The sequence below is a fragment of the Protopterus annectens genome, chromosome 14.part0 (assembly GCF_019279795.1).
Source record: "Protopterus annectens isolate FY-2018-M chromosome 14.part0, PAN1.0, whole genome shotgun sequence".
NCBI classification, from domain to species: domain Eukaryota; kingdom Metazoa; phylum Chordata; order Ceratodontiformes; family Protopteridae; genus Protopterus; species Protopterus annectens.
This window is the reverse complement of record NC_056748.1, coordinates 1,020,019,797-1,020,047,308: the sequence shown is the minus strand read 5'-3', so window position 1 is coordinate 1,020,047,308 and position 27,512 is coordinate 1,020,019,797.

Sequence of the window (27,512 nt, the reverse complement as noted above, 5' to 3'; positions counted from 1 at the left end):
TTCACTACTGGACTGTACTGAGGCACTCAGTACATCTTGTGTGCATATTCATTGTCTCATTCTGTGAGATGAAGGTGTATCATGGACTGCCTCAGGTCACTCATCTCTATTTCCATGCTTATTTTAAATGTGCAGTCACCTTCACAGACGTTTACTACCTGAGCATATTGTGATTATACAATACTTTCGCATTCCCTTGCTACCTTAACATTGGCCAGTTATGACCCTCCAAATACTGTCAAATATACAGGCAACTGCATATTAAATCATCATTTAGGACTTATGTGCAGCAATAACTCATTACATCCGAGTGACGTCTCCAGGTGCATCTGCAGTTGACTCCTAGTGACGCCTCTAGGCGTCAAATATTGCTTGTTCATATTTGCATCAATAATTCCTAAACCATGCTATGTACAAAGTTTTAAAATATTTCATCTTAAAGCTTACACAATGGCAAACTCAACTACATTAATATGTGACCTCTGTCTAGTGCAGTTAAATAGATATTAACTGTTGTTTTTATGATATTAATTTATGTAGTTATAATCTTCACATTTTTTAAATATCTCAACCAAGTAACACAGACAGAACTCCTTAGTCTCATATGAAAGCTCTCAGCTAGATGAATAAAGGGGTCTATATTATAATCTCGAAGGTTTAAAACTTCAAATCACTAAAGATCGAACTTTAGTGATCGAAGTCTTAAACCATCGAAACCAAAAAAAATACTAAATTAAAAAAAAAAACTAAATAGTGTGTAGGCAGGGGGGCAAGCCCCCCTGCACCCCCCCATGTGGGGGGCTGCACACCACACCCCCCCTACTTAAATATATCATCTCCGAAAATGCACTACATTGACGTAAATGGAAATCACCCCCTATGGAGATTTTCCATTTTAAACGTTCGATTTAGTGCGCTTTTGGTATTCTCGTGTTGACAATATTGTATTCAATATTGTCAGACGTCGAGATTTTAATATATACCTGAATAAAGTGCTGCTGACAGTATGTGTGTAACTTGAGTGGTTGCTGAGATATTGTAAGTTGTTTACACAATATTACAAATGTAATAGTTACTGTATTTACTGTGACTTATAAAATTTAACCAAAAACAAAAAAAAAAAGCACTTTTAAAGGAAGCCTGACTCAACAGACAATAACAAAAGTATAAAAAGCGGCTTCCACCAAAACAAGAGGATACAATTCTTCTTTAATAAAATGTAGTTCTTAAAAGCATTCAAAAAAGTCTCAGGCCAAAACCAGAAAAAATGGATACACGCTTTCAGTGTATAAGCGTCATCAGATCCTTTCGTTTTGGTGGAAGCCGCTTTTTACACTTTTGAATTATAAAATTTGGTTTAAGACCTAGAATCTAAAGATTACTAGCACTACAAAAACAGTTTCTGCTGAAGAGGTTGCCATTTATACTTCTTTCATAACTCCTATGATTCCAGAGATATGAACATTTGTTTAAAATGTGAGGACATAATTTAATTCTATCCAAAAGGTTAGGCTCCACCCACTGGAATTTACAGTCTAAACTTCCTGAGCTCCATTGGAGTGAATGAGTTAAGTATGGTATAAGCTTCACATTGCCTTGTACATATTACACAAGTACACACACACACACACACCTCTCTCTCTGCATGTGTGTATGCGTGTGTGTTTATTTGTGTGTGTGTGTGTGTGTGTGTGTGTGTGTGTGTGTGTGTGTGTGTGTGTGTGTATATATATATATATATATATATATATATATATATATATATATATATATATATATATATACATATAAAATACAGTGAAGTACTTACAAAAGTAGAAATACCACAATGCTGACATCCAAAATGTCAAGAAAATATAATCAATATAGAATTCTGAAATGCACATTGCATATACTCACAGACACTCAGAGCATGCAAACCAAAAAACAAGTTTGTTTGATGTGATCCTCATACCTCCTTGCAGAATAATGGGGAAAGGTCATGTATCCCAACACCGTTATTACTGCAGTCTTGTACAATTGTCATCCAGCTGTTTTGGTGAATAAAATGTGTCAAAGAAATAGCTGCTACCTCTAAATTTTTAAGTTTCAAAACTTTAAATTTCTTATAATGAAGACCATAACATCGACGTTTTGAAACTTCAAAATGTAAATAAAAAATAAAAACAACAAAAATCCTTTTTTTTTTTACATTTTTTTCAGGGGGTGCAAGCCCCCCTGTGCCCCCCCAACACCCCTGCTAATTAAATATACGTACTTCAAGATCACACAACAGGGAGGAAAACTAAATATACCATTCCACGGTATATGGCAATCTTCATTTAAATGGCTTGAAGTCTCAAAATTTTGATCTTATGGTCTTGACCATAAGAAATTCAAAGTTTTGAAACTTCAGAATTCAGTAGTAGACCCATATATATATATATATATATATATATATATATATATATATATATATATATATATATGTGTATGTGTGTGTGTGTGTGTGTATGTGTGTGTGTGTGTGTGTATATATATATATATATATATATATATATATATATATATATATATATATATATATATACACATATACACAGAGAGTGCTAGAGATGTTACTGAAACAAAAAACAACTGTGCAAACATGCCCTGTAGGTATAAAGGAAAGGTGCATTTGGTAAACATGGCCAGTTTGATTTTTTTTGTATTTGCAGCTGAGCGCTACCTTATTTATGCACTATATCTACATATCACCTGCTTAGGTTGGCTGGCATAATTTCATTGTGCTTCTGTTGTCATCTTCTGTGTAATATATGGTTGTTCAGTCAAGATTTGCACTTTGTTAGCAAGATGTTGTACACAGTGCTTAGCATCAGTTTAACTTTGTAATCCTGCATATTATCTGTGCTGATGCATGTGTACTGGTTCTAATTAAAGTATTGACCTGTTAGCTTATACTGATTACTGGGGAATTATACCTGATAACTTACTCAGACAATGCATCTATGCCAAGTCTGAAAAATGTCCATGTTAATCAAGGTGCTACTCCAGTTAACAAATATAAATAAATAACTAAATTACCTTTCTAGCTTCTGAGTCTAATGCCATACATACTTAGCTTATTGTGCTTGGTTATCTGCCCCCCCCCCCGAGTTTTGCAGTACCACGCTGAATTCAGGCAGCTTTTCTGTGTTTCTACCTATAGTTAAATCATCAGCCCCCTTATAGAACCAATGACCTTAAACTTAAACAAAGCCTGAGCTTACAACTTACTTGAGTCATTGCTGGGCTGTTTAGTGGTACTCAGTATTGCTCATGTGGATACAAAGTAACTCATACATTAAATGTGAGTTGTGTCCCATTTTACTTCTTTTACACTTCCATTCATGAATCTGCTTCTCTTTAAACTTATAGTTTATTATGCCTGCCCACTATCAAACATATAATCACACTCTAAGTCATACTATTGCAAATAGAAATCCCTCACTGCTGTGTTTCATAATCTGTTTGATGACAAGTACGTTTCATTCACATTTTCCTGTTTACAAACACCACTTCTCCAGTTTATGGGAAAGAAAAAAACAAAACAAACTAATCAACACCACCTGCAAAACCACATTTAACAAGACTTGTTATACCAACATTCTCCTCCCAAATAAGCTTAAAAGTAGTAAACTAATCAAACTATACAAATTAGTTAAAGGCAAAAACTCATTTCCCCACTTTACTTACTCAAAAGCACAATTTCAGCACCTTCCACCATGCAAGCATTAATTTCTTGACCATCTCCACCTGCAGTCTAAATTTACCACTTAAATTTTATTTCCCAAAATAACCTTGACACCCTTAACTTTTTCCTGACAACAATTTCTCAAACTCAAGCCATTATCCACTTATAGTTAATGAGCTCTGTTTAAGCATTAACTAAATCCTCACTCACTGTGCTTCCTTCCACCTCCAAACTATTCAATCCACCCTTCACCAAAACAGAACCCCTCTCACAACCAAAAAATGTTACATTATAAACCTCTTAATACCCTTGTTCATATCTCACCCATCATCTTCCTACTCTTCATCTTTGAAGCAATAGAACAAACCCTGGGACTTTACAAGACTAATCTGTACAAAACCAGTGTGGAAGCTAGCAACATCAAAAATAAAATTGAACAGCTCCTTTCTAAAAGCCTGACATTGTAGGCATTAAGAGTCTTGGATGACAAAAGGCATTCCTAACAAATTATTTTATGTTACATTTGTTATATCTTTAAGTGATAATCACATTGGTAGAGGAATGATGCTACTGTACCTACCATACATTTCTGTTTAGCTCCAAAAGCTAACCCGGTTCATTCGAGCTGGCTCAGAGTAATAATCCCCTTTAACAATACAAACTCACTTCATATTGTTAAAAAATAGTTCACCTCCCAGAAACATATTCAAATTTCATTACACTGCTATTTCAAATACTTGAAACCATTCCCTCTTCTAAGACATTATAATCATAAGTGACAGTAATATAAATATGCTTGGTAAATGCAAATACCATATTATAGACATTTTAGCAAACCATGGTCAAACTAAACTAATAATCCACATAAGACTCTTTACTTGGTCTAATAATTACCAAATATCAAACCTCATTCAAATAAATACAGTTATGCAAGTAATCTTACCTGAACAGTAGATGTTCAACGTGGGTCTATATTATAACAATGAATGATCAGATGATCTAACGTTGTTATATTGACCCCTAAATTTCGAAAATCCAAAATAGCGAACAACCAGAACAGCGATTTTTTTTTCCTTGGGAAAAAAATCGCTGTTCCCCCTCAAAAAAACAACCTCCTACCCCCAAAACCCCCACCTAAACACTAAAAAAAGTGCAGGGCTTCGCCCGCCACACCCTCCATGTGGGGGGCTGCACTCCCCCAACCCCTTACTTAAATATACCAACTCCGAGATCACACTACAGTGTAGGAAACGGCACAACCCAGATGGCCGGCCCAACGGTTTCTTTCCCTGGGAAAAAATTTGCTGTTCTGGCCATTTGCTATTTTGCCGGTTTGACATGTAGTGTTCACTCTAACAGTGTTCGATCATCTGATCATTCGCTGTTCTAAAGTAGACCCTTCAATGTTACAGGAATCTATGGTATATTGGACATACTCTGTCAAAGACTGGAGATCAAGCCAGTATTCAAAAGCTGGTATCTCCAACAGCAGGAAGGTTGGCAATTTTGGCACCCATACCTTTGCTTTTATACCAGTATGCACTTGTGCTCCCTCATACTGAATATGCTGCATGTGGAAGACACCCAAAAGCTTTTGAATACTGGCTGGATGTCCATTGTTTGGCAGGACATGTCCCACATTGCGTAAGCCATTGGATCAGTGAACTTATGGTGAACATTTTCAATTCATCCATCTAACTTTAGTAATCACTACCATATAAGTTTTTTTTTACATGATAACAGCTTTCAAAAATCTCTCCACTAGTGACCTGTAGATTTAAATCCATTCAAAACATATTTACTGTAAAATAAAACACAGTGAGTGACAAAAACCATTAAAACACAATTCTAAACTGTGAAACTCCAGAAGGAGTCACCATCAGACTTACAGACAACCTATTTGACATTCTAAACACTTAATTTCAAGTTTAGTCAAACTCCAAAAATGATCTACATATTAACTAAAATGTCTCATCAAACTTAAGACACAAATCATAATTCTCTAGGAGAAAACAAAACAACACTCAAAAAAAATATCAAAATATATTAACCCCCTTACTTTCCTGTTTCCTAATAAAAACATTTTGGTTAGTAATCTCTGACGTCTCTCATCTTAAGTGATATGTTTAGACAGACACATGGCAAAATGTGTATCATATTTTATAACAGGTCTAATGACATGTGAATAAAGGGTAATAAAGACTTTCTTGGATGCTTTCTGAACCATGGTGAATAAATGATGGACATAGCATATGGAATTATTAACAAGACTGCCTATGTCCCTTATAATAGTATTGGTTTAGAGGGGCATGTTGCCTTAACAGTTTGATGTGAAAATGTCGTGTTTACTAAAATAATCTACACTGCATTTTTTTACATTTAGTGTGAATTCATTGTCCTTGCAACAGTTGGACAGTTTTCAGTCACTGGAGTATTGAATAACAGCACTCAATTTACAGTCATCAAACTTAGATAACTATAGACCAGGAGTGTTGGCTTGAAGCTCTGAAAAACACATGGCAGGTTAGAGAGGAACACAACATTGAGCCCTGTGGTATATTGCTGTTAACTTTTTTGGTTTCAGAAGTACCACCTGCAATTCTAAATACATTGATTCAACGATTAAACTAGTTAGTTATCTACTTCATAACATATGGATTTATTTTCAGATTTCAGATTCTGTTATTGATACCTGCCTGCAGAATACTGTCAAATGCCTTGGCCTGGTCACGATATGCTGTCTGCAATACATAACAACTGTCCTCTGCTTTGGTGATTTTTTTCAAAGTCATTATTGATGTTAAAGATGCAGGACCTGCCCTTGACTAAGATGAATTGATGAGTCCAGGGTTAAGGAATGTTCAATGCCCAGAATAATACACTTTGAGGTATTATATTGCATAGTTTTATACATGAATCTAGTGAGTCTATTGGGTCTATAGTTACCATGAGCCATTACTGGACCACCCTTGTGCAACAGAATTATAATGGCTGGTTTCCAGGCTTTGGAGCTGTAACCAGTGGAATGGTTTCATAGAAGTTCAGATAAGCCATATTTTGTGCTGATAATTAGGCAGCCATTATGTTATCATGGTCGCTGGATGAGGTGCTCATAGCTTTTGAAAGGGAAGAGAAGAATAGCAATAACGGCGAGTGACGTAATATTTATACTAAATTTGTCAGCTAGGATATTAGCTATTTCTAAATCCACAGAAAGCGGTAAGATTTGATAACAAAACAAACTACCGAATCTAAATGAAACAAAATAACTTGGTGGAACTAGAGAAGGAATTCACACTTGATACACAACCCAAACACAGCTACAAAAATAGTGTTGAATTAGAACTTAAGTGTTTTCATCTTATAACCAAAGAACTTCATCAGAACTAAAGTACAATCTAAATAACACAGATTTCATCAGCCAGTATTAACTTAGCAAAATCACGTCACAATAAGCACCTCCTTCATACTTAAGATATAAATTATCATTTTATTAACTATAAGAATTAACACACTTCTATCAAATCATTGTATCAAAAAATAAAACCAAAATATAAAAATGCATATGCATATAAAACTAGAATCATAGTTTTGCACAATGTAATCTCTCTTTCTAAATTCCAATCTTATTTCTCATGCACCTCCTCTTGTGTCATTAATTTGTTAATATATAACTGCAAATTTAAATTATTCTGTATTTTCCTCTCTCCCAAACAAATAAGAGTATGTCTAGAAAGTGCATTGTTTTATTACCCTTATTGATATTGTAAACATGTTTGTATATCCTTTTCATTAAGGCACATTCTGTTTAGCCTACATAGAACTAGTTACAGTCTATACAAAATGCAATATATGCTAATCCAATTGTGTTACATGTAGTTGAGATTTTCAGTGCCAAAGGTTGATCATTGTATATAACTGCCAAGTAGAAACTTCCCAAGTGTATTTGTACTGATTACACATACCACACTTTCTAGTATGTTTGACCACTTGAGAGTTATTTTCCATATTTATGAATCTATAGAATCTCTCCAGAATTTCTCTCAAATTTTTAGATCTTTTTCTAAAGAAACCTAATAATTTCTCCCAATGTTTTTAACAAAGTGGGGACAGCTTTAAACATAGCCCAATTTCACTCTATAATTTTTCTAAATTTATAGATTCTATAACAAATTGTAGAGCCATTGCCCTTTCATAGGTAACAGGTTCCTGAGCTACCATAGTCATAAAATGTTGCATATTGTTACAACATAATAAAGGCTTAAATCTTGAATTTCTAGTCCCCCTGGACATGTAATACTATATGGTCTAATAGGTTTCTAGGATATTTTCTTTTTTCAAACATGTTATAAAGTACTTTCACTTCTTTAAGAAATATATAATCTGTAGCTGTCATTCTGGACCATTTCACCAACTGGCCTTCAATAAGACTTTTTTTGTTTCAAGGGTTGGTAACTCCAGAAATCCAAATAAGAGTTAGAAAAAGTAGGTTTCCTATAAATCGTAGATGAGAAACCGTTCTGCCCTTTTATCAGAGTTACATCCAAACTGTCTACATTATTAATATGAATGGAATATGTAAATTTCAAAAAGGTAGTAGCGGAGTTTATATAATCTAAAAAATTAATCAACAAAAGTCAGTCCAAAAAATAAAATATTATCTGGAAATCTAACACACTTAACCCAACAATTTGCAAATGGTGAGTTAAATACATAATCTAATTCCCACTTTGCCATAACCATATTTGCTTAACTCGAGGTGCAAGCAGTGCCCTTGGCAAGTCCTTTTATTCCAGCAGGCATCTAAGATCTGAAAATCATCTACTTCTAAAAGTAGATAAGCCCACCTTACCTGCTGGTCAACTCCTCTAAGCCTTCACTGTCGCCAAACTATGGAACTCATCTCCGCCTTCTATAAGAAACACAGGCAGCACCACCACCTTCAAACAAATGCTGAAAAATCATCTCAACTCTTCCTGGCTATGTTCCTGCTCTATAACCTAACCTCTTCACTCTCCTTATATGATTACTAAACTCATATGTCTTTTGCTGCTAGTGACTGATGATATTTTTCTCCATATTTATTTTTATCTTCACTTGTTGATTCTGGTACAGTTATACTGATCTCTGTTTATACCAATCTGATTGAATTCTGCTTTAATGTATATTTTCTGTATATATTGCTGTAATCAAACTAGATTCCTGCTTTTATGTATATATTCTGTATATGTTACTATATTTACTATCTGTAACACTGTTTCTGCTTCTGTACTAATTAATGTTTATATTTTTTTCTGTATCTCGTTGGAGCTTTTCTCCCCGGGCCTCCACTGAAAATGGGCTTTTTTAGGCCCAGTGGAATTATCCCGGTAAACAAATGCAATAAATAAATAAATTTGTTTAAAGAATTCCTCTTCAAAGTATAAAAAAATTATTTTCAAGTACTAATTCCATAAGGTTTTCAAAAATTCAGTATGGGCATTGTCTAAAAATTCACACAGACATAAAGTATAATGGAACATATAAAGTCCACTTTAATGGGGTATACTAGAAAACAGATTCTTAGCACAATGGTGAAAAAATATTTTTATTCCCTAATTCATCAGAAATATCTGTGAAAAAATCTACAAATCTTTTAAAATATAATGCCATTTAGTTAAGAAGGTTTTAAGATTCCTATCAGTAAATACCACCATAGAGCATTGAGCTGCCACAATAGATCTTAAAGGGGAATCCTCAAAACTTTGTGTATTTTTGGTTTACCAAAAATGCAAGGGTTTCTGGGGTTAACATTACTCAAAAATTGATATTCATCATAATCTACAATCCCTGAGTAACAGAGTCCAATAAGAATAAGCCAAATTTATAATGGGCTATGTTAATCTCATTTTAGACGCTATTTGGTAAGAGTCACTATCTTATAAAGTATGTAACATCTTATCGTGTCCATGATGAGAGTGCCCCCCCCCCCCCAAATCTGGCTTCATAAATCTCACAGACCAGATTCTTCATATAAGAAATAAATTGTGTGGTCAATAAAATGTATGTCTTTTGGCTTTTCCCGGTTAGGGGTCAGCACAGCAGAACTCCGGTCCACTTATGATTGGCAGTGGATTTTTACAGTGCGGACGTGCCAGCCTGATGCCCAACCTTCAAAGAAGGCACACCCATTCATGCACGCACCTACCTGCATGTCTTTAAACATCACTTGACCATGGGGAGGACATTCAGATGCCACACAGAAGGCGCTCCAGCCGAGAATCAAACCGGAGAACCTCTTGCTGTGACATGACAGCACTAACCGCTGGGCCACTTGTTCACAATTTTTTTCAAAAACCTGGATTAAGCCATTCAATGGGGTATCAAAGATGTTGGGTTTATGTATAGCCTTGCTATCAGAATGACTAGAGCTTTCATCCTTAGCATAACTAATAGCCAAGTTTAACTTTCTAATAAATAATTTAAATTCAGTAAGAAAGTCAACCATATCCCCATTAGTTGTATACACAAAAGTAAATCCTTTTTCTAACAAACCAAAATGCATTTTAGTAATACTCTCATTACTATAATTAAAAATATTTTATCCTTGTTAGGCATGTACATTGGGATTCACTTCAGAAGCTTGAAATACTGAAATCCCGAGTTTCAGTATCTCGAGCCCAAGAAGTCGAATCCACAAAGCAACGAAAAGTAAAAACCGCAAAATTCAAAACCTTGAATTCTGGAAGTTTTGAATTTTGTGGCTTTACTACACACACACACACACGCACACACACACACACACACACACACACACACACACACACACACACACACACACACACACACCATCCACCACACAAACACACACGATCACTCTACTACATGAAAGATGGGGGGCAAGCCCCCCTGCACCCCTACACCCCCCTAGTTAAATATTCTCACTCCAAAGTCGCACTACATACAAACACACACAAAACACCACCACAGAAGCTACTTTCTCTTTGCATGCACACATCACAGCAACAAAACACACTGACACACACTGCAGCTCCTACCCAAACCCCTTAACACACACACACTTACCTGAATACATGACCATAGTGGAACTTTAGAAGCGTGAAATTCGAAACCTCCAGTATTCAAGGTTTTGAATTTTGCGTTTCTAAACTTTCGCTGTTATGTGGATTCGGCTTCTTGGGCTCGAAATACTGAAATTTGACATTTCAGTATTTCGAGCTTCTAAAGGGAACCCGTATATTGGCATTCTGGACAATCTCAGAGGAATTTAGCAATGCATATTCCTACTTGAATAACTCGTGTTTGTGTGGTTTTCCTGTTTTCATTTTCTTTTTCCTCATTCTCTCACATTTGGGGAAGTCCCTCCTCTGGGTGTTGTACTCTGAATGTTTTGTTGAGAACTTCTCAATGGTGGAAATGCTTTGGGATGATCTGAAAAAAAATGATGGTCATCCAAATCACTATCTACCCACTGATGGTTAAAATCAAGATTAGCAGTATAATTTTATTTATTTATTTATTCACATTTGTTTACTGGGAAATTCTAACTGGATGCAGGTCCTTTTTCAGCAGATGCCTGGGGAGAAAAGCTCCACATCATGTACATGATAGAGATACAAAGTTGCAGCAATAGTAAACAGCATTACAGGTTGTTGGCTTTAATACAATAACAAGATATTGATTATCAACAGTATATACAGTAAATGTTGCAAGTTAAGATAGTTTCTTGTCATTTATAATATTAGTAACAAAGTTGTCAGACAAGATTTTAAAGTATGTAAAGACAACTAGCTAATTCTGACTGTGGTTAGTAGTGGCGGTAGTATAGTTAGGTTAAGAGTCTAGGTGGGGGGAAGGTAAGGGTGGGAGTGTTAGTCTGGATTAGAACAGGGACAAAGCCAGTGCAAATTTAAGTGAAATTTGAGTGCAGTCCTGAAAAGGCTGCTGGAAGGTAGAGTAGTTAGAGAGGGTGGAAGATTGTTCCAAAGTTATGATATGGTACATGAAAATATGGCGTCTCCTGCTGAGTTTTTGGGTTTGATAACAGTGAGTTGATTTTTGCTGCTTGATCTTAGAGGCCTAGTGGAGTGAGAGGAATGGAGAAGGGTTTGAAGGGAAGGGATGTTAATGGGGTGGTTAATAGGTTTATGAGCGAGGGTGAGTTGATTAAAGTGAAGGAGTTGTGGGAGTTCTAGCCAGTTTAGTTCTTTAAGGGAGATACAGTGATGGCTGCGGTAGGAGGTTCCAGTGGCAAATTTAGCAATTTTGTTGTAACAAGCATCCAGCTTGTGTAGGTCTGTCTGTCTAAGGTTGGTAAGTATGGGGGATGCATAGAGTAGGGTGGAGATTAGCTGGGAATTAGCTATGGAAATTCTAGAGTTCTTGGTTAGAAATTGGTGGCTTCGATATAATGCACCAAGTTTCTTGTGAACTTTTTTTTATTGTGAGAGATATGTAGGTGTCAAATCTAAGTTTGTTGTTAATTTCCACACCAAGTAATTTTGTGTGTTCTGATGGAGAGATGATGGTATTGTCTTTGGTAAGACTGTTGAAGTGGGGGGTGTTTTGGGTTGCTTTGGAAGGTTGGAACAGGAGAAGTTTTGTCTTACTTGGGTTGAGTAGGAGCTGAGCATTGGATAGCCAGCTTTCTACAGAAGAAAATGATTCCTGTGTGATTTGTTGTAGTTCTGGTAAAAAGGGGGCAGAGCAGTTGAGAGTAGAGTCATCTGCATACTGTATAAGAGATGCTTGTGTGGTGGCAGTATGTAGGTTTTTAGTGAAAAGTGAGAATAGCAGAGGGCCAAGGCTAGACCCTTGGGGAACTCCCAGAGTAACTGGGAGGCGAGGTGATAGGTTATCATCTCAGATTACTGATTGCTGGCATCCATGTAGATAGCTGTGGAACCAGTTGCAGGGTGATTGTGAGAAGGAGAGGTTGGGGAGAGTAGAGAGTAGTAGCTCATGAGATACCATGTCAGAGGCCTTAAAGAGGTCTAGAAATAGAAATAGCAGTAGAAAAGAGGCCATTGTTTTTGTGATGAAGTATAGTGTTGGTGAAGGAGAGCAGAGTGGAGGTAGTGATATGGCCTGAAACCATGTTGGGTTTTGGAGAGGAGATTATTAGCTAGGCGGTAGTTGGAGACCTGGGTGTTGATACATTTTGCAAGTATCTTGGACAGAGGGGAGAGGATAGCAATGGGGTGGTAATTGGAGAGGTCGGTGGAGGGGATGCCTCTGTGGAAGGGAATGATGTGGGATATTTTCCATATCAAGGGAACATAGCCTTCTGTTATGGAATGGTTAATTAGAATTGAAATTGGGTAGGCTAGTATATCAGCTGCAATTTTCAAGTATTCAGAGGGGAGGTTGTCAGCTGCGAGTTTGGTGGGTTTAAGTTTTGACAAGAGTCTTTTTATGTTGGAGGTAGGTATTGAGGTGAAGAAGAAAATAGGAGTGGGGGGTTAGGGTTAGGGTTAGGAGTTGGGGGGGGCTGTTGTAGGGAAGTGTTTGTTTAGAGATGTTATAGTTTCAGTGAAGTGTTTGTTGAAGGATTCAGCAATACTGCTGGAGGAGGGTGGGATGGATGGCTGGGGGTTATCAACCTTCTCTGGGTGGAGGATAGTGTTAATAGTGGACCAGAATTGCTTAAGGTTGTGGTTGGGAGAGTTTAGGGTGGATTTATAGTAGAGGGATTTGTCTAATTTTATATGATTTTTGGCTTAATTGCGCAGTTCAAGAATGATTGCCTATCTGAGTTATTTTTTGTTAGTTGCCAGTGCTCCCAGGCCTTATCTCTGAATTTTATTAGGGTTCTGGTGGTCCTTTGTAACCATGGGGCACGCCTGGATCTGACTTTTGCATTTCTTACAGGAGCATGGGTGTTTAGGATGGGGAGGAAGGTACTGTTGAAGAAGTGGACAGCCTCATCTAGGTTGAGGTATTTTAGTGGTGACCAGTTAATTTTTTGCAGGGAAGAGATGAAGGATTTGGGGTTGAAGTTGGACTTGTTCTGTATTTGCCTGTGGATAATGGGCTTGAGACTGTGTGTGTGGTGCCGAATTAGGAAAGTGGGTGGATGGTCACTAAGACTGTCAGGTAAGCAGCCTGCTAGGTAAGAGTGAGGGGCTTTGTTGACTAGGATCCAGTCAAGTAAGGTATGATTGTTAGGGTTTTTGTTGATTCAGGTAGGGGATTGGATGAGTTGAGTGAACCCATGGAGATTAAGGTGAATGGTTGGGAGATTGTTATTACAGGATAGCCAGATGATGTTAAAGTCACCGAGAATGATGGTTTCCTGGGGTAGAGATAGAGTAGCCTAGCTCAGGAGATTTTCTAGGGGTGTAATATTTTGCCCTGGTGGGAAATAGCATCCTATGATACTGATTATTTTGTTTGGGTTTAGTTTGAGATTGGCATAAAGGATTTCGTCATTGTTGTGGTGAGGGGCAGATGAGTTTAGGAGCTGAATATTGAGGTGGTGTTTAAATATCAATGCTACCACCACCTTCTTTTTTGGACAATCTGTCTATGCGAAGGATGTTGCATTCAGGTGGAAGTATTTCTGCACTTTTGATGTGAGGTTTGAGCCAGGTTTCAGTTAGGAAGAGAGTATCTGGGGAATATATATAATCACTTAAAACATTCCTATCAGTTCGTTCTTCTATATCATCATTACTCCAAAATCTCTGAAAATGTGTAGGTTTAGGGTATGCTGTAAAATTCAAGTAGTCAACTTTATCACTTTCTAGTTTTTTGTTTTCTAGCCAAAATAACTTCCACCTGCTGATCTATTTTATCAAACACATTTTGTATATTCCAAAGGATAACAATCAAATAAATCAGTGTTAATGCTACAATACAACTGTGAAAGTTCCTTTACTAATTCAGCAATGGTGATATTGTTATATTTAATCAAAACCTCCATCAATTCACATTCATGGCAGTCAAACATGTGAATAAGTTCAAGGTATAAAGCTGAATGGCTTTTGAAATTAGTGGGATGTTTCCATATCCTGAGCCCTTTAGGGACTCTTTTAGCTTTATTACACTTTTTAAAAAACATTGTCAAGTTGTAAATTTCATAGTTTTAACAATTTCTTACTAAATGTAGCAAGTTGTACAGATAAATTTCCAGTACTCACATGGCTAACAAGCCCCTGAATGAATGAGAACATTTTCCCCATCCGTTTTCAACCGTACAGTCTTTTGATAAACTGGTCACACCAGCCTCAACAGAACCAGAGATCTCACTGTTGGCATTTCTGGAACAACCATTAGAAAATTAATTACTACCATTTGTAATACCAGTTTTACAATTTGGTATCCACGAATGCAGCACCAGTAGTCGCACACCCAAAGAAGCAGGTCCTTCACTACTTAATGCATCTTTAGTCACTTGATTAACTTCTAGTTCCTGATGGTTGATGTACCTGAATGTCCAGCATTGGCACTGTTGTTCACTAACTGGGCAAGTAACCTGGGCAAGTAACCCAATCAGTATGGTAAGGCCACCTGAAATCTTACCAAAATCCACATCTTTAGCCACTGAGTGGGTTACTGATCCAGAGAGTGAGCAACAGTACCCACTCTGGATGTCCATGTGCTCTTAAAATAGGCAGAAAGAAACTTCTTTTAAGCATTGTCATTTATTTCTGTTATTATGTAGTTTACTTAAAAGGATATTCCACCATAGGAGGTTATTCTTAAATGTTTCATATTCTTTTGGATAGGAACTACCTTATCAATGCAACTATTTAAGTCACAGTAGAAGTCAGAGGCATAAGAGGCATTCAGAAAAAAGTTGCACAAGATTCTCCTATCGGTTCAGATCAACTCCACTCTTGGTTTATTTATAACTGCAGGAGCATATAATACAACCTGTGTAACACGTCTACAACAAAATGTTTTGGCAAAGTATTTTCTTACCATGTGATCAAAGGCTAGTATCACCCTATACTTAACAAAAAAAAAAGTAACAGTAATGCTCTTTAGACTTCAGACCAATCTCTAAACCCCCCACTCTGGTTAAATATTTTTTAAAACGGGTCTACATAGAATGTTCAGATTACTTAAAAAATGCCATGCTCTCTACCCACCAGAATTCATTCTGGTCAGAGAAGTGCTCCAGCTCTGGAGTTTTCTTGTCTCACACTCTAGTAAATATGGACATTACAACCTTGCAGGAGACATCTTTATAGCCTTAAACATTTTTGACTCTGCTAAAAGCAGCAGATATCATAATAATAAATCCAGTTGTCTCTTAGAAAACAGCATGCTATGTACTGCACTAATTAATTCAGGGTTCACTTCAAAGGTTATTGATAAGATTAGGAATGCTCTTCACAAAAGACTTCTCAAAGTCAAAAATTATTTCCATTTTTCATTTTACATCATTCATGAAAAGAGTATTACAATGAGCTATTCTCACGCCACGTCTTTTCACTGTGTTTGTTAATTACTACCAAATTCACATAAAACATAATTTATTCTACAATGAATTATTTGTGTTATTAGGACAGTTTTTACAGGTGTAATCCAAACTCTAATATTATCAAACAGACATTGTAACAAGACCTCTCCACACTAATTTCCTATTTAAAAAAAAACAGCCTTCAATCACCAATTATTTAACATTTCCAAAACAAAAGTCTTAATCTTTGGAAACTCACACAAACTAAAATCTATACCTACCAAATTACACACAGTACACAACTAGGAACTTTGAAATGTGTTCCATACCTCGGTTTATTGCTAGACCAAACACTTAACTTCCAGATTCACACACAACAAATAAAAACACAATTAATCATACATTATTTTGGACCTTGAAATCATTCCACAACACATCTGTGCTCCTGGTGGCAGGAGAACTACAAGTAAAAAAATAGTGTTCTTGCAATATGAAAACTGACTTCCCCTCAAAGCTTCTTACTTTAAAAAAATAACCCTTTTTTACCCCCCCCAACAAAGCAATGTCAGTTCTATCTGTCATTTTATTACTTTAGATCCTTAAATGGAACACCACTGCTTCATGCTCAAGCAAAGTAGCTCTGAATTCAACCAAATGTAAATTTCTTTTGAGATCCTTTTTCTACATACTGTATTACTAATGCAGGATATTATTTACACTCTATTAGCTCTAACACTCCACTATCCATTTACAAAATTTCACCTAGCACCCTTAGCTTGAGCCAACTCCTCCAGCCACACTCTGAATTCACATCAGGTCTAAATAAACACTTCAGTTCTCTAAAATAGAAATGTGTTTACAGAAATCACCCAGCATAAGTCCTCCACATTAAAACTTTCCTAACATACATCTAACAAATCATCAGCATCTACTTCTCTAGGATAAGACAAGACATCAACTAATCTTATCAAGTTCTTAAGTTTCCTCTTCCTTTCTCCAAGCTTTCAATTTAATTTCCCCAATCCATTATATCTAATCTAAAACTCACTTCCTTTCATTTTGGTATCATGTATTAATTAATTAATTTATTTATTTCTCTATTTATCCTTGTTGACCAGGTTAGTCCTACTAGGCTAGTAACCTCTTTTTAAGGACATGTAAGTAAATCACTTCTGATACTAAACCTTTAATGAAAATTTACTGTCACATAGTTTAAGAGTTTGAATACTTAGTATTTTTATTATTTTTTAGTTCATGTATTTCTGTGTTGCAAACTGCATTTGTTACTATTGAAATTAACTTCTATTTTCTTGTTTAATAAATTGGGATCAGTCCTCTACTCTGGCAAACAATTTCAAATAAATAAATAATTAAACCTTTTAAGTTAGTGATGAAAGTAAGAATTCAGTCCATTCTGTTGGTAGTGCTGCTTTCTGTTTGATTAATTAAAGTTGGTGCTTTATTTTATTATTTTTTCCATTAGTTTATTTATTTTTTTTATTCTTATAAGAATGAATTTCATTATTAGGGATTGGTTTATGGAGGCATTCTTGCTTTTGGGAATGCGTGTATATGTACCGTCTTCATATAGTTTCTGAAATTACTTCTATTTCACTTTGAAGTGAATGGGAAATGGAGTATGTATTTCACTTTTTTTAGATAGGCTAACGTTTTGGGGCTGAGAATATTTCTGTTTTGAATATGTAGTGTGAGAGTTTTTACTTTAGTCTTTAGAGACTAGTGTACATGTGGTGGGATTGGAGGAATTTTAGTAGAATTTTTGATGCACTAAAGGAAGGACATAACTTTCTTACTATGTGCTAGTTAAGTAGATAATTATGTCCAAAAGGTGCAAATAGTTTTTATCTACAGAGGGACCCAATATATATTTTTGTTACATGTTTATTTGGGGTCTACCATTATGATAAATATGGAATATTTGTGTTTGGGAAGATGATCTGATGCGCAATATATGAAATAACCTGTACTACTGGTATACAGGTATAGTGAATGAGATTTCAGCAGTTTTCCAAATCCAAACTCCATATCTTATAGTTTTGTAATATGTTGGGATATATATCTTTATATTTTATATCACACAGATAGGAAATGCATGTCCTGTGATACATTTCTTTCTAGAAAGGAGTTATCATAAAGATGTTATGAAGACTAGTCACATATGTAGGTTGTCTGAGTCTTTAATGAGCATTGTGATAGACATTACAAAAGCAGCAGGTATGAGATTCTTTATAACATAAACGAGATCCTTGCATATTTCATTTATGCATATTTCCTGTTTGTTTAGGTTTCAGTTATTGTTTCACACTTATCTCAAAGGACACAATATCTGCATTAGCTGTCACTTCACAGTACATTTTTTTTTGCATGGATTTGTCTCATAGGCATTGCCTGACTCTGGAATAGGGATTTAGAGTAGGCGTATGTTTTTAAATGTCGTTCTCACATAGAGGTAATTTTCCATTTCAATTTCTGAATTGAATTATAGGCTTTTTAAGGTATTGCAAGTTCTTGTGAAGCACTTAAAGTAAGTATATGACTATTTGATATTGTAGTCCAGTGTTAGCTAATTTCTGTTTTTACTTTAGTTATTTTTTTAGGGGTGAGGATATTTTTTCATTAATATATATTCTCATTTCCAATCTTTTTGTTTTCTTTAGGTAGTGGTGATAATACTTTAGGCATTATTTAGATTCAGTGCATGGTAGCTGTATTTTTATTCTGGTTTAGTTATGAAGGTGATAATATGCACATTTAGTTTCAATTTGATTTTAAAGCTGCATAGCTCTATGAATTTATAGTACTGTTGTACCTATCTGTAATATGTGTATGAATATATTTTATGTTTTATGGAAATTCATCATTAATAATTAGGGTTAGTGTCATTCTTGTATTTGTTTTTCTTTTATACCTCTTTTATCGACTTGCTTATTTATTGTTTAGACGTGGGCTGCATGTTGTTTTTCTGTTTTAGGTGGCATATTTTGCACTGTTTTTCTGTATTTTTTTTGTGTAGCATTTGTTAACTTTGCTCTTTTATATAATTGGATAGAATAAGGATGGCAGAGGTGGAGCTTGTTCAGGATTGATGATACCAGTTAAATGTACATAAACTGCTGATGATACAGGTAATATGTATATAAACTTCTAATGATGTAGAAAGAGTGGTAATAAAAATATGTTGAGCATTGATTAAAATAAATGCTTAATTCCATCTCTATATCAAGGCCATTTATAGGATATATTAAACAGTGGAACATTTTGATGGTTGAGCAGGCTTTATTCTAGTACCATAACAGCAATCACAAATCATGAAGTTGCAATACATCGACTGCTTATAGTACAGTAAAAAAAAAATCATCCACCTCTGCAAGACCCCCGTTAAAACTCATTCTCCTGAGATTCCCTGGGATATGTTTCATTTAGGAAGTTTTGACAGATGTTAAAAACAGATGGTTAGATAGCAGAAGGTGATGTGAGGACAACAAGGAGAGGATGACAAGCTGGAATAGCCTGAAAATACATGCAGAAGGAAGCACTTCTTATAGCAGGGCATGAAGACAGATAGATGTGAGGAGGTAATCATAGGGAAGAAACTAAAGTATTTCATGGAAATATACTGCAGCAGACATAGAGAATTTTATGGCATATTTATCCAGTACTAACACATGCCTGAATTATATGAGAGCTCTACAAATATTAATTTCCGGTGTACGAATACTTGCAAGAATAGAATGACAGAAGAATTAGAAATTAGACTTTTTAGAAAGACAGAAAAAAGAGCTCATTCCTGCAGTCATATGATATGCATCCTTTCTATTCAATGCAAAATATTATTAAATTACCATATGAGATAATGTCAAGATTATTAATAGGAGAAATTACTTATGCAGAAAAAAGTGAATTATTTTATAGAGAGTTTTTTGAGAGGTGCTACCGTCTTGATCTTATTAAAACATTTCAGAATCAGTTAGCAGTTTAAGAAGTTTGACATGCAGACTTACTTTTTATATGCTCATAGCAAAGTTAGTGATCTACAGAAGTGTTTTTATCTACATATGGTAGGAATAAATACGCTATAGGAAAGAGTATCACAAGTATTGCAATGCTTTGAATGTTTTGATGAGCAATAACTAACTTGCAAACATAATTGACTCAAGCTCCACATTCTGATTTTAAAAAGATAGAAATTATTAATACATTATTGCAGAGACAGTCAAATAAGATTAATATCATTGTTGCAAATTTGCCACAGTTTTATGCTAAGCATGCTTAACATGCAAATACATTAAAAAAAAGCACCTTGAAATAATCAAAACCAGGATGCTCAAGACGCAGGCTAATTAAATTCATGGTATTTTATTTAGTCCACATTTGAGCTCTTTCATTCTCATAACATAAAGAACTTTATCAGAACTAACAAAATGTATTTATTTAACATTTGTTTACCGGAAAAGTCTGACTTAGAATGAAGCCAATTTTCAGTGAGGGCCTGGGGAGAAATGCTCCAGATGCACGTCTTTGAAAAGTGGAAGAAAACTGGAGTACTCTTGAGGAAACCTACAGAATCGCAGGGAGAACATGCAGACTCCACACAGAAGGCACTACAGCCAAGAATTGAACCAGAGAGCCTCTTGCTGTGAGGCAACAATGCTACCATTGCACCACTGCACCATCCAAAAACTAACTTCCTTTTTTAAATGCTGTACACCACTAATCAAATGATGTAAACTTACTAATCAGTAAGCAACTTAGTGACCTGTGTAAAAAAACTACATAAATAATAAAAAGAAACTACTCTTAACACTAACTAAAAGCAGCAGATATCATAATAATAAATCCAGTTGTCTCTTAGAAAACAGCAGCTTGCATCTGCAAAATACTGTTTATGGAGACACGTGGTCATTAAGCCCTAGGGGTTGCATTCTAAGGTGTTTTGTTACATTCTAAGATGTTTTGTGTGTGTGTGTGTGTGTGTGTGTGTGTGTGTGTGTGTGTGTGTGTGTGTGTGTGTGTGTGTGTGTGTGTGTGTTTTAATGTTTACTTTTGCCTTTTGGAAGTGAGAATAATATAAATACACTGAGGCTTGGCACTGCTCATCGTACCCTGCTCAGAGGATTTCAGCTACACATAGTAGTCTGCTCAGTGGACTAAGATAATGCAGTTGTCATTGTATCTGCTCACTGGACTGAGGCTTAATCCTGCCCATAGTGGTCTTCTCAGTAAACACAGGTTACACATTGGTCATAGTGCTCTTTACAATGGACTGAAGTTCTGCAATGCTCATAGTACTCAGCTCAGTGGACTGAGTTAATGCCCAGCTCATAGTGCTAACCTCAGTGAACTGAGGCAATGCACTCACTAGTCAGTGTTCTGCTCCATGCACTGAAGCTATGCAGTGCTCATAGTGCTGAGCTCAGTGGACTGAGGCAATGCCCTGCCCATAGTGCTAAGCTCAATGGGCTGAGGCAATGCACTAATCATAGTGTTCTGCTCCATGCAGCAAGGCTATGCACTGATCATATTACTCTGCTGTACAGACTGAAGCTATGCACTGCTCATAGTGTTAAGTTCAATGGGCTGAGATAATGCAATGGTCATAATGCTGATTTCAGTGAAATAAGGCAATGCACTAATCATAGTGTTCTGCTCTGTGCACTGAAGTTATGCACTGCTCATAGTACTCGGCTATATGGACTGAAACTATGCACATTTCATAGTGCTGAGCTCAGTGAAATGAAACAATTCACTAATCGCAGTATTCTACTCCATACAGTGAAGCTATGCATTGATCATAGTTCTCTGCTATATGGAATAAAGCTATGTAATGCTCATAGTATTCTGTTATGTGGACTGACACTATGCACTGCTCCTAATGCTCTGCTACTTGGAGTAAAGCTATGCAATGCTCATAGTGCTAAGCTTAGAGTTTCTAAACTATGCAATTGTCATAATGCCGTAAATGGATAAAGGCTATGCACTCTTTATAGTGCTCTGCAGTTTTTCAACTCAAATGCCTTTAGTGAGCAATGCAATTACTCAATCTGATGCAACGTCATTGCAAAGTTGCACTTATGTTGGTTTTCGGCTTGTCTGCTACAGCAAACAGAATATCAGCCATGGTGTTTTGTCTCATGGCGTCCTGCTTGTGAGACTATATACCAATAACCGAGGAATTGCTTGTCATAGACATAGGCATAAAAATGGACCTGCAGCTTATTTAGTATTGGACCTAGAATGTTTTCTACACCTTCACATCCATGGACTGACAAGGAATAATTGTTTTTCTTCACTGCTGTAGTCCAAGTTAGTGGTTGTTGCCTTCTTAGGATGTCAGAGTTCTATTTTTTTACCTGTTAATTTGTTTGCACCCTCGGTTTTGTTCAGTTTCAAACAGGATTTGATCAACTTGTTGTGTTGTCAATGTTTGCTTCTGTTGCATTATGTTTATGAGCAGGTTTCCATTCTCTTAATTTATTTAGAAGGGCACTACTGCTCAGTTCTGTTTTCATTGGGGAAGTATGTTGCATGTTGGAAAATTGCAGCTTCATGGAAAACTGCTGTGTTGACAACTATTGTAGCCAAGTCTCCTGACAGTGCTACATTTTCAGTTGATTCTACTGTGGAACTATTAATGAATTTGTTGAAAGGAGTAGAATGTTGATGTTTGCTGCTGCTGAGATCTAATTTACTAAGTCTCTTTATAACTGCAGTGAAAATGTTCTTACTATATTGCAACATTTTAACAACTTGTTTTGTTTCTGGGCTATGTGTGACTTCTCTGCTTTTATGGGCTTTTAAGAACTTCCATAGAAGTGAAACATTTCTGCATTACTTTGGCATTCTTGTTCTTTATTCCTAAAATATTCTGAGATATTTTCATATTTGAGATTGAGAATATTGTATTCAACAGCAGATTTACCAGGTTATTAAATTGTGTTCAAACTGCTTTTTTTAGGTTGATGCCAATTAATCCTAAAAAATCAGCCAGCTTTTATTATATTTAACCTTCTATTGTCAGCCTGTTATTTACTCGAGTGTTTGTCCATTAAATATAATGTTATGCTTGTAATATATTCTCATACTAAATTTTTACATTTTACTGCATTGTTTATATATCTGTATATTTTGCTTAACATTTGCATAGCATCATAGTGCTTCAATTATTCAATAAAGTTGAAGTTAACCTTCAAATAAAAGAACTCCAGAGCCAGAATCTAAGGAACTTCCCAAACAAGATATAAAGTGTAAAAAGGGATGTTTATTTAGCGCTTTCATTCTCACACAAGCAGGACTTCATCAGAAGAATCATGAAGTCCTGCTTGTGTGAGGATAAAAGTTTAAATAAACATTATTTTTTACACTTAATACATTGTTTGGGAAGTTCCTTGGACTCTGGTTCTAGCTTTATTTTATCTGAAGGTTTGGTTTTACTATAATGCTACACTTGTGTTTTTATCCAAGGCTGAAGTTAAATATTAACATGGTCATTCGGATAGATTTCATAAACTGTCCAGCCATCTTACTTGGCAGTAAACCATACCTTCTTTCATGAAGGCTATGACATGCTTGAAAGCACATAATATTCCCCAATACCCAATGCTGCAACATTGTGAAAGTATCATACAGAGCGCAGACCTGCTGATAATGCTAGGCAATGTGGAATACAACCATCTTGACAATAATATACAAGGTTCAGACAACACTGCACATATAAACAGAAATGGGCATCATTCAGTTAACAGGCAAGTCATGTGCAATGCAGATAGTGTAAAAAATATCTGAGAAAGGCATCCTGGTACTTCTCATGATGCCACACCTCACAGATGAACTACCTATGGTATAGTCATGCTCTCTGGGACAATATCATATAGATACATTTTTGTCAATACAGATTCATGACATAATAAATATTCAGTTGAAAACTATGGATGCAAGTAGCTGGCTACAGTATTTAATTTTGGGGTTAGGAGGACATATACAGTCTAAATCTTGTAGATGTAATCTCAGGCCTGCAGTTCTGGTTGCAGACATAGGCTCAAATGTGCTGGTTGGTGTTGTACAACATTAGAAATATAGCAGCACTGGGTGGAAACACAGACCAGCAATATGTATTGCTGGCTGATGGACATCAATTGCAATAGCTTTTCTGAGGTTAGTTGTGCAATGCTGGAATGCCTCAATGTGTTGAACAAATTCAGAACACATAACTGAAGTAAATGTAGTAGATGCAAATCTGTTACATAGGTTGGGAAAAGTTCTTGTTGTCCCTATCCATGAGAAAATGGGTGCTAAACCAGAGATGAATTTGCAGTTTCCCATGAATTCATTTAGGTGTAGTGTAAGGTACCACAGAAGAGATATTCTCTGTGATGCACACCTATCCCTCCAACATGTTCTATTTATGTTGAAAAAGACTGAGATGCCCTGAGTGGATGTTCATGCTCCATTGTACTTGTAGATGTATATTCGGTCTGAATGGATGTAGTCTGTTGAGGCTCTATACATGAAACAGACGTCAAATCTTAGCAGGATCTATGATAGTGAATAGAGGGACAACACTTTCAGACTGTCCACATAGTTTTTGTCATTTAAGCCCTTAATTTTTTTAGTAAGAAAGTGTTGCAGTCACTCCTATTGTGACAAGTGTTTGAACAAGAACATACCAAATTGGGTATTAAATTCATTGATTTGCCTGATAAGAGCAGAGTACAGTGGAATGATTACATCGTTTGACCTGGCTTCCATACCTTTAAATATAAGTTGTGCAAGGAAAAAATATCCTTACAATAGTGGATACATAATAATTAAAGGACAGTTCATTGTCAACACAATTTCCTAAATCCCTGAGCATAGGAACAGCTTTTAAGGGTGTGCCATTAATTTGATACTTACAAGGGTAATCATACTTGCCAATGGATATGAACAAACATTTCTTGGCACTTAGTTTTTGTCCATGGTTTGCACACCAGCTAATGGTTTGGGAAAGGCCCTCTTAGTGGATTTTTGTGTCCACTGGGGGATTTATGATTACAATCATCTGCAAACTTAGTCAGCCATTTGCTTTTACCTCCAAGAAGTAAATGTCAAAAAGGAGTGGCCCAAGTACTTTGGGATACACAGCTAGTGACAGGTCTTTTGAAGGAGCCAGAACTCCCCACCCTAGTTACCTGGTTTCTGTTTTTTTACTAAGTTGCTATCCAGTAAGTTACATATGCATTTTCATTTAGCTGGGAGAATTTATCTACAATACCTGAGTGTTGCATGCTGTCAAATTCCTTTGTGAGGTCTAGGTATGTAGTATGTACTGATTCACCTTCATCCTTTGCTTCAGAAACCTTCTCAAAGAAGCTGACTAGGTGAAGTATGCAGTATCTGCCTTTAATGAATCTGAACTGGCTTGAGTTGAGAGTCTGTAGGTTACCTATTTACTAATTCCATAATGATCCTTTCCATAACCTTACAGATGAGGCTGGTCAGTCTTAAGGGTTATATATAATTTCCTGGGTCTGTTGATGCCCCACCTTTATGCATGGAGATGACTGCTGATGTTCTCCATTAGGTGGCAAGAAGACTGTTTGGAGGCTGATATTGAATGACCTGTGGGGAGTGTGACAATTCTTATTTCAGGATAAGAGTCAGGCAGCCTGGTATGTTATGTGGCCCCAAAGATGTAGTGCTTTTGTCCTTAGATTGTGCCTTGATAAATTATTTTTGGGAGCTTTGAAGGTATACATGCAGGTATGGCATCTGAGAATACAAGACGGGATGGAGGGGTAAAGTTTGAACTAAGTTTATCTGCTAGCATATTGGTTATGTCTTCTGGGTCTAAGTATGTGATATCTTATACAATTAAATCTGTGCTATTGTTTTTGAAATATCTAACATAATTAAAGAAGGCTTTGTGGTTATCCTTCATCTGGATGGGTATGTTTACCTCATATCTGGCTTGAATTAATTAGACCAGGGTCCAGAGTTCCTTGTTATGATTAGCAAGAACATTATTGATATCTTGAGAGATAAAGTCATTTTTGCAAGCAATGAGATTTTGTTCTTTTATTATAGTGCCTGTTTATAGTAGGGTTTCCCCACAGGGATTTGTTTTTTAAATTTAACATTGCATATACTTTTCAGGAGGGGCAGGTGCATATTTGCAGCTATTTACATATGCAGAGAATTTGATGGTAAAGGATTCCAGATATGTAGTGGGGTCATCTAGATGGAAGGGGCTTTTGAATTTAGCTAGGTCAAAATTCAGTTTTAGTAGATTAGCATTTGAATAACCTCTGAACACAAAGATATTGGCAGATGCTTCAGTCTTAAGTTGAATGCAATGTGATTTGTGGTCTGATTTGACCAGGGAGGAAGTTACAATTGGTGAGAATCAAAGCTGCCCAATATTGGCAAGATGCAAGTCCAGGATTTTACTGCCACTGATTAGGATGTGGACGAAATGGTCCAGAGAGAGTTTGCATTAATGAAATCAAGAATTTCTGGGCATATATAGTTGAGGATGTACATATCTCCTACTTAATGGAGGGGTTGTTGAAGTCTCTTAGAAGAACGGTGTTTGGCTTAATGCACTGAGAATCCATACTGGTTAACTATGAGATATGGGCTGAGGGGGACATAGATGGGGTACTATAGCTAGCTGTGATGTGATCAGGGGTTTTATTAATAATAAGCCAGATGTGAAGGAATTCTAATTTGTTATCTGGTTTAACAAGTGTGAAGGTGATTTTTTTTAAGAACATGAATACCCCACATCCATTAGTGCCTTCATTTAATGCGGTCGTCCTGAATATGTGGCAGGCACTGAAACCATGCACTGATGGGATGCTCTTATTGGTCTTGAACCAGGTCTCTGTAACAATGCATGTATCAATATTTTCCAGGGTAAGGAGTGCTTTTAGAGAGTGGAGTTTTTTTATTAAGACTCCTAGTGTTGAGCGGCAACACCTTTATATTATCCAGATTATGTTTTGTTATATTGGAAGATGTGCAAGTCTGTCATTGCCCACATACCTTTTTTGGGGGCTAGAATATATGCAGATACATGTATGAGAGTATGCATCATGCAGTGTACACACCATTCCTCCCACAGCTGATGTTGGCACACATACCAAAAAAAGATGCGACAAAGTACATGCATACACACACCAAAAAGGTGCAATAAAACTATCAGTGGATCATACTATTTAGCATAATAAGTGGATCTTCTACTGATGGGGTGGTTAAGGTGCCAAAGAGATGACCATGGTCAGGACTTACTGTATAATCAAGAGAAGGCCAGCATACTGTATTATGGTCAGTGTTGCATAAGAAGTTATGACACACCTATATTGGTAGCAACTTGACATCCACTGCAGCAAG